This window comes from Coffea arabica, chromosome 8e, assembly GCF_036785885.1.
Source record: "Coffea arabica cultivar ET-39 chromosome 8e, Coffea Arabica ET-39 HiFi, whole genome shotgun sequence".
Lineage (NCBI taxonomy): Eukaryota > Viridiplantae > Streptophyta > Magnoliopsida > Gentianales > Rubiaceae > Coffea > Coffea arabica.
Window position 1 is genome coordinate 26,681,493 of NC_092324.1, and position 8,518 is coordinate 26,690,010.

The following is an 8,518-nucleotide window of genomic DNA, read 5'->3' on the forward strand; positions in this document are numbered from 1 at the left end:
TAAGAAATAAATGGGCTAAGGAGGTTCTGATTTAATGATTAAAGTACTTCAAGAATAAAAGGTCCTAGATTCAATTCTCTGAATTTTTGCTTCTCATGTCTGAGAATAAAGTATGAACATAAAAATGAGCTAACCTAATGTTTAAAAAAAAAAAAAACAAGAAATCACGTTAAACTACAAAGGATCTTTGTATTCTCTTAAAACTTATGCCTATAATTTCTTCTTGTTGATTTGCAACCTAACCTTTTAACTTTTTGACTATCTTTCCATTTCAAAAAAATTGGAGATCCTTGATATTTGTAGTGGTCTTGACTGATTCAATTTCCTTCCTCCATTTCATAATTAGTTTGCATGCATTTTAATGGTGATTTATCCACAATTTGTATAGAATACACCAAGGGCTGTCAATCCGTCTTTGAGCTTGGGGTTGCTTGATTAATTTTAAAAAAAATCTTAGGTCGAATGAACTTTGGCAAAGAATAATTTGAAATATGCATTTTCAACCCCGTTAAAAATTTATCTTCATACCTTTTGCAAGGTCATTGAAAACACACATTGAAGGTACTTGACGTTAACCTGTTTTTAATTAAAATCATTAGACATTAGAAAATATAGAGGCAAGAATTATTAAAGCCGAAAATTTAAGAGGTACTTTGAAAACATCAAAAATATGCTTTGAAGGTACTTGAGGAAAACCTTTTTTTTTAAAAAAAAATAAATCATTAGCATTAGAAAATTAAGATGCAAGAATTATTAAAAATAGAAATATTAAAAACCCTACCTCACATTCGTTTTAGGATAAATTTTGTGCACACAGACAGTGTATATATAAGCGAGGCTAAATGCATGCTACCTTTATTGTGGAAGCAATAAGTACATCAGCCATTCTTTTTGTTCCTTGGATACGTTTTGTAGTGGGAGACGTTGCTACTTGGATCCGGGGCATCACAATTTATGTTTCGTATGATTTCGTACAAGTTGATCTTTGATGTAAATTAGTCAAATTTTGGTATGAGTTAGGTCCAGTTTAATATAAATCAGGTGCAGTTTAGTGTATATTAATTTGATATTATTTGGTGTAAATTAGATACATTTGGATATAAGTTGATTATTATCATTTAGCGTAAGTTAAGGTCAATTTAATGTAAATTGAGAGTAAATTGTTAATTTTTACACCAATTTATGCATAATGCAACTTGTGAGGCCCTATTTCCTGCTTAGAATTTTCACTTGAAGTCTTCAATACTTGTCGTTGCTCGGCCTTTGACGAGCGCGGGGTATACAAATAATATTTAATTTATCTACAGTCAAGTTTTACATTTATTATATTCTAAATACCCTGCACGCAATTTTTCTGCAAGTATACAGGTTGTGAGCAAGTATAGGATATTAAGGGCCGAACCCACAGGGAAAATTTTTAATTACCATTGATTTTCGAACTCCTTTATTGTTTAGACTGTCATAAGTGCAAGAAATTGAATCTACACTATAAACATGAAATAAAATATTAAAAATACATTAGAAATCTTCTAGAGGAATGGAATTCCTTTCTACTCTTACAAATGAAATTACCAGTTAAGTGAATGCTATTATCTTGGCTAGTTATGGTGTAATTTCTTAATGTATGTGAAACTTATTCTTTTAGTGAACCAAGTATACTTGTAGATAAGTTATACATACTCTCATGGTTATGAAATCAACCACAAGGTCATTTCTTCTATAAAATTACATGAACAAATCACTAAAGTCACAAAGGTGCACCTCTACTCTCGTAAGTGTACTCCCTAGATTTATCACTTTCTTGAATTAGTGTTAAATTTCAATTCTTATTGCAAACTTAACACTTTAAAATTATCACAATTAATGGCTAGTTAATCATGATTAGATAAGCAAAAGTATTAAATAACTTGCTCAATATAATATCATCAAATAACCAATTAAATATCACAAGCAAAATATAGAAAGTTCATCCATAACTCTAGGCATAAACTTTAGAAACACATATAAAAACACAAATCCAAACTTGTATTATAGATTAACACGAACTCAAATACAAAAAAGAAAGTGATAGGAGAGAATTCACCCTTGTCACATGAATTCCAACTCACCATCTTTGCCCCTCCAATTTTCATTTAAGTCTAACTACAAATACAAGAAGGAAAACTAAAGAAATTCTACTGAAAACTACATTTTTGTGGAGTTTCTCTAGCCGTCCAAAGTTATGAAAATGTTCTCCAAAGATTGCTGTTTATAGAGAATTCAAGCTCAAGGTGAGTTGTTTCTGGGTTGATAAAGTTGGCTTTTAAACTCATCAAGAGCTGTTCTCCAAGTTTTCACACTCTTGTTGGTCAGATAGAGCCGAAATTCTGAGTTGTAGATGAGTTGGAAAAGTTGTATAAATGCAGAACAAGTTGTAAAGCAAGTTGCAGCAAAAAAACTAGAATACGTGACCTCGAATACACGACCTTAGGTCGCATATTTCACCTCACATTTTCTCCATTACAGGTTTGCACTTTTTGGGCAGAATTCATTCTTGCTCTATTTTTGTACCAATTTCAACTGATAATTTCTTGATGATGGAGGCTGAACTAGTTCTTGTGAAAAATATGAAAGTTGTAGCTTTTTGAGTTAGTTTTTCAATGCATCAAAAATCATCTAATTTTCAGCTTTGTGGACTCAGAAATAGACAAAATACCCTCAACTGGTCAATCTCCTGTTTTAGCTTTCGACAATGAAATTTCACTTCGGTATTTCAACTTTTTGACAATGAAAATGACTAAACTGGACTTCAATGTCTTCATAACAAATATAGGTCTATCTGTAGCTTCAAAATGGTTCAAGAATCATCTCAATCCAATGCCTGTAGCTCTGCCAAAATACGAACAAATGTCAATGCTGTCAAACTTGCATTTCTTCCATTGAACATTTTACACTTCATATCTTCTTTAAATCACTTCAAATCATCAATAATCATCCAAATATCTTCTCAATAAAAACATGAAATTTTCACCATTTAAACATGTAGAAATGCAATTTTCACAATTTAAACCATAAAATGTACATTTTCACTAATTCATTAGCTATCAAAATGACTAAACCACACCAAGACCAATTAATAAAACACACTTAAAACACACAAAATATGCACTCATCAGCCTTCATCTGCTTTTGATCCACATGCGAGGAGCCTTGGGTTGCATAAAATATGACAATCAAGGATTTAAAATGCGACAAAAATGGAAAAAAGAAAGGGAAAATGGCAATCATAAATTAGTACTATTCAACTAATGCCAAATATAAAATTCTCTTATAACCCAAAATGTTTTAAAGGGTGACTTAGTAGTCTTATTATTTCATTTAAAAAGTTTGACTATCTTCCTTTGACTGTTAAATTTGATGGCAAATTTAATACTTTCACTTTCGTAATTTCCATAAGGAGGGAAAATGTAGGTTTCTAATCCACAGGGAGTTAATGTAAACGTTTGCTTAATCACAAGGAGCTATTTTATATTTAGCCCTTTTTTTAATCTAATTTGTTAATTCTTACGACATAAGGATAGAATTGACTTCATGTAAATTAATAGTTGCATGACAAATTTGGATGCTATTAATTCCACAGAAGATGCTTGGCAATTTCACTGCGGTCTTTCGTAATCGATCCACGAGGCTTCTTACACATTTGACAAATTTGAAAGCTATCTCAAAGGCTTCTTGAAATAGTGGTATGACCCAAGAGGGGAAATGACAATCATAGTTGATGACATTGGCAACATCAATCATGCCATCTGTTAATCCAGACATAAATTATTAAAAAATGATTTGGTCTTACTAACTAATCCTCGAGAATTAGACTGACAGCATAATTATTAGGGCAATTTACATCTCTTATGGTTTGCCGTTTTACCGCATAACCATTTTGTAGTTTAAAAACCTATAATTAGTTTGGGCAAATTATCCAATTGGTCCTTGAACTCTTTGTCTAGGTAAAAATAAGCCCCTCATCTATTTTTTACTGACTTTAAGCCCTCGAACTTGTAAAATTGGACACCCGTGACCCTTTTAGCCAGTTTCTCCGGTTTTGCAACCGGAAGGCCAATTCACACGAATGCCAGCGTGCTTCTTCAAAGGGTATTTTTGTCCGCATCTTCTAAACAAAAATGGAACAACTCCTCCACCTTCTTCCCTCCATTTCTGCAAAACCCTCGTTGCCGCCGCTTTCTCTCTTCTCATTCTCTGCAGGAGAGTGATACCACCACTCTCAGGAATCTCCCCACTAGCAGAATCATAGCTATTCCTTCGACTGCCCAATTCTCCCCCACTCTAGACACCAGTCCTATCAAAATTAGACGCTAAAACACTATTCTCATCCAAACCTTCCAGTGGAGATGCCATTGCAGTCGCTATTCTCGGCGAGACCACCATAGTTGTCTCCGGCGAGACCACCATATCCATAAGCGCAGGGAGTAGGAGCGAGTTCAAGTGAAGAGATCACACAGCAATTGCAATGAACCAGCCCCAAACTCGGATTATATGCTGCAGACTCGATATATGATCCCCTGTACACTTTCCCTTCGGGATCCATCAGGGCCACCCCGGATAGGCACCCGCTATACGGTGCATGTGACTTGTTGGCAGCCTCCAAGGCTTCTATCCTCAGAAGGGCCTCACTTTCTTCCAACGCTCCCTAAAACCCATTGCTTAAATTTTTAAAATTCCCATCAAGTTCAGATTCTTTTGAATAGCCATTGCACAAATTTGCCTGTTTTCGGGAAGTATCAAAAGATAGCCCAGTGCTATGGGGTTCGAGGAGGAGGGGAGATTCTTTATCCAACAGATCACATGGGCCAAATGGGTTGGTTAAGAATTCCGGCAATGGCTTAAAGAGGAGGGGAAATTTTGAAAAGTTTTGATTTGGGTGGTCAGAGGTGATGAGGATTTAGAGAGAGGAAGAATCCCGGAGTTCTTGGAAGAACTGGCGGCAGTGGCCACAAGGGGCGGCGGAGACGGCGAGAGCAATGAGGCGAGGGCAGCCATGGACGGCGAGGTTGTTGCAGAGGAACTGCTCTGCGTGGACAGATTGATGTAAGGGGAGACCAGGGAACTCGAGATCGACGCCTATAAAAACGTGGCTGTTGGAGCCGAGGTCGACGGCCCTGACGGAGAATTTGGAGATGGGAGGACGAGCAAGGGACTGGGCTGGTTGAACCAAGGTGGGGAGGAGGTGGAGGAGTTGTTCCCTTTTTGCTTAGAAGATGCGGACAAAAATGTCCTTTGAAGAAGCACACTGGCATTCGTGTGAATGGACCTTCCGGTTGCAAAATCGGAGAAACTGGCTAAAAGGGTCACGGGTGTCCAATTTTACAAGTTCGAGGGCTTAAAGTCAGCAAAAAATAGATGAGGGGCTTATTTTTACCTAGACAAAGAGTTCAAGGGCCAATTGGATAATTTGCCCAATTAGTTTTGACACTCTTCTATTAGCCTCCTATCCCATTTATAATTAGTTTCCACACTCAATATGTCTTGGTTATGTTTTATGTACAAGATTTAAGTGTTGAAAAATTTGAAGAGTTTGTTTAACTAAAGTATAATATGCTTTTCCCAGGGAAGTCACTTGTCTTTTCACTGGAAAAAATTTCCCAGGTTCATGCTCGGATTCTTCTTCTTCTTCTTCTTTTTTAATCGCTTGTTTGTGTTGTCATCTCCATTACTTAAAACATATATTATTTGTTTTGAAGGGACCAAAATCCTTCATTGGATTTTGACTCTTGGCTAGCTTGTTCAAACTTCCAAGTTTCTTAAACACAAGTACCTCCAAGGATAGAGAAAATACCAAATTGAGGGTTGACTTCTACTCTGTATATTATCAGCAATCAGGTTTGGTTAGGCAGAGCCAAAGAAGGAGGAGGATTTACAGCAATTAGTAGGCATTGTTCTGAAGCCGCGGTTTAAAACGCATACACAGAGTCATGCCAGTAAAGAGAGAATATCTGAGAGCATTGGCAATCAAATATCAGGGGGTAAATTACATACAATCCCCATGAAATTTTGAATAATACCACATTCAAAATAGTCATGTAATTCCATCAATATACATGGCTATAAGTGATGTCCTGATCGAAAAATGATGGAGGAAATTGGACTGCGATGTGGATTGATAAGAGAATCAGATGCGTGATAATTATTGATTTCTTGCAAAATCTTGTACATTTCGTTACTTGAAACAGGGCATTGATAAACATCAAATGAAAACGCGAATCCAACAAAGAAGGATTGATAAGCTGTGATTAAAAATGCCATATCAACTAGAGTTTACTGATACGAATTCAATCAGGAAGTTGATGTCAGTTTCATTAAATTAACAGAGAATGGGCATCATAATGGGAGGCATGACAGTAACATTTAGTTAACGACATTCAACACGAATAGCCAAATATCTGAGGAAATGATAGCAATTGTTGCAGTAGTCAAGCAATAGCAATGGAAGGGCGGCTACACATTCAAAAGAAGGCACAGCAATATGATCAGTGTGGAACAAAGTTTGCATTATAAACTAATTCAGAGCCAGCTACAACGTCACAGAAGAGCAGGCAATAGACATGAAACTTCCAATACTAGGCTAATATGCAAGAAATTCCTGGGAAGTGTTTTGAATGATTTTTTTATATAATTATTTTTCAAATTGTCATTTCCTCTACTTATTTATTTATATATTTGTAAATTCACATGAAAAAAATAGATGAATTAAGGTTTGATGCTATGTAAAATATCAGTTTGATGAATTACGGTTGACCTTGTATGTTCCCATTTAATTCTTGATCCTGTTCAATTGATTTCCATAATTTCATCTCTCCGACGTTCCCATCCACCAAGTGGGATCCTCTCTTGAATAGAAATTGGTGCCTCAATTCAGTTTTCTAAATTGCCCTCTGATTTAACATAAATAGAAGGGCTCAAGCTGACTGATTCTTGTGCTCTGAGTCCTGTCTGAGATTTACAGATACAAAGAGCAATGGAAAAAGTATCATCGGGCACAACTTGTAGTCGACTGCAGAACAGTGAGAAAAAATATGCTGCCTGTTATAGAGCTAAGATACAACTTCAAGAAGGATGCAAGCACCTATCAGGGTTCAGCTAATCCACATCTTTCTGCTGCTTTGAACTACAAGCAGTATGGAAGATATGGCAAATTGAGTTCCAAAAGAAGTAAAATAGCACCTCATTAACATGTCTACAAATTGCTGAATTGGTTGGACAGTTTAACAGCACCAGACAGACAGGGAAGATCTCAGGCTTTGGCCATCCGAGGCAGAGAGCAAAAGGGAATTCCATCCCGGATGTTTTCATCTGATCTGATTGAAACAGGATCTGGTTCAGCAAGGGATCATAGGACTTTCATTACAAATGATAGTAAGACCGAGCTATCAAGGTTAATGTTGATCTCTGAGTGCAAAATCACTGCAAAACACAAAAACTCAAACTTAAGAGACTCGAGACAGTATGTAGTCAAGAACAAAGCCAGCGCCTAGTTGCATGACATTTTTGTTGTATTTGAAACACTAAAATAAGAACTTAACATGAAGAGAGGAGCAACCAAGTATAGAAGGCAAAATGAGCTTAATAGCCTTCATCATAGCGAATGAAATAATTGCAGCAAGTAGCAGCAGCCAACCAGTATGCTTGGCAGTCTTGACTAACCATAGCAATATGCTTCAAAACTTGCAGCTTAGACTTGATTGTGTTAGAAGATACTATAACAAGTCTGTGCAGCTTCACTGCATGAACAGTACATCTTCCATGGCTGCTCCCAAAAACATTTCCATTATGAGAAGATTTCTCAAGTTTTGGTTGTAATATGTTCAGAATCAAAGTAGTTAAAAGTCAAATTTTAGTAAAAGAAGAGCAATCTATCTTAACTTACCGAACTCTTAGAATCAAAAAACCAATTTGATGACCAACAGCTCTGGGAAACTCCTAAAATGTTTACGACTTGAAAATCACAACCAAGGAAAAGTGAGACAGAAACCCATCATTTACAAGACTTATCGAACAAATCACTAATCAAATGGTTCAAGAAGCTTGATAAATGCACCTTCAAGAGGCGATTAAACTTTGGAGCAACTATTTATCCCTCTAGAATCATAAGCTAGGGAGCTGATCCCTTTAGCAATCACATCTTACATCCACAAAAGCAGATATATAAAATCAACAAACTAAACTTCTAGTGTGTATTTCATATTGATGGGTAACTTGTAGGAAATGCAAAACAAAAATTAATGAATACCAGCTATAAAAATCTAATCTATGTTCATCTCAGGGAGAGACACAAAAATCTGCCTGCTAAGTGCAGGAGGAAAGAGTGCAGTAGAGAATTGCTGGTTCAAAGTCTTATAGAAAAGGTTTCTAGAATTGCTGCATGTGGTATCGAAGGTAAAATGTCCAATGCATTTTCAACAATGAACTTCAGAGAGAGCAATCTTTTCATCCTGGTGGAATCACAAGTTTAAAGAGAGTGCACCGA

The 8,518-nt window shown here is 36.1% G+C and overlaps 1 pseudogene; it reads right to left on the minus strand.

Moving 5' to 3' along the window:
• Positions 1 to 4,059: 4,059 nt before the first annotated feature.
• On the minus strand, positions 4,060 to 5,928 carry LOC113704643 (cytidine deaminase 1-like; annotated as a pseudogene).
• Between the last annotated feature and the right edge of the window lie 2,590 nt (positions 5,929 to 8,518).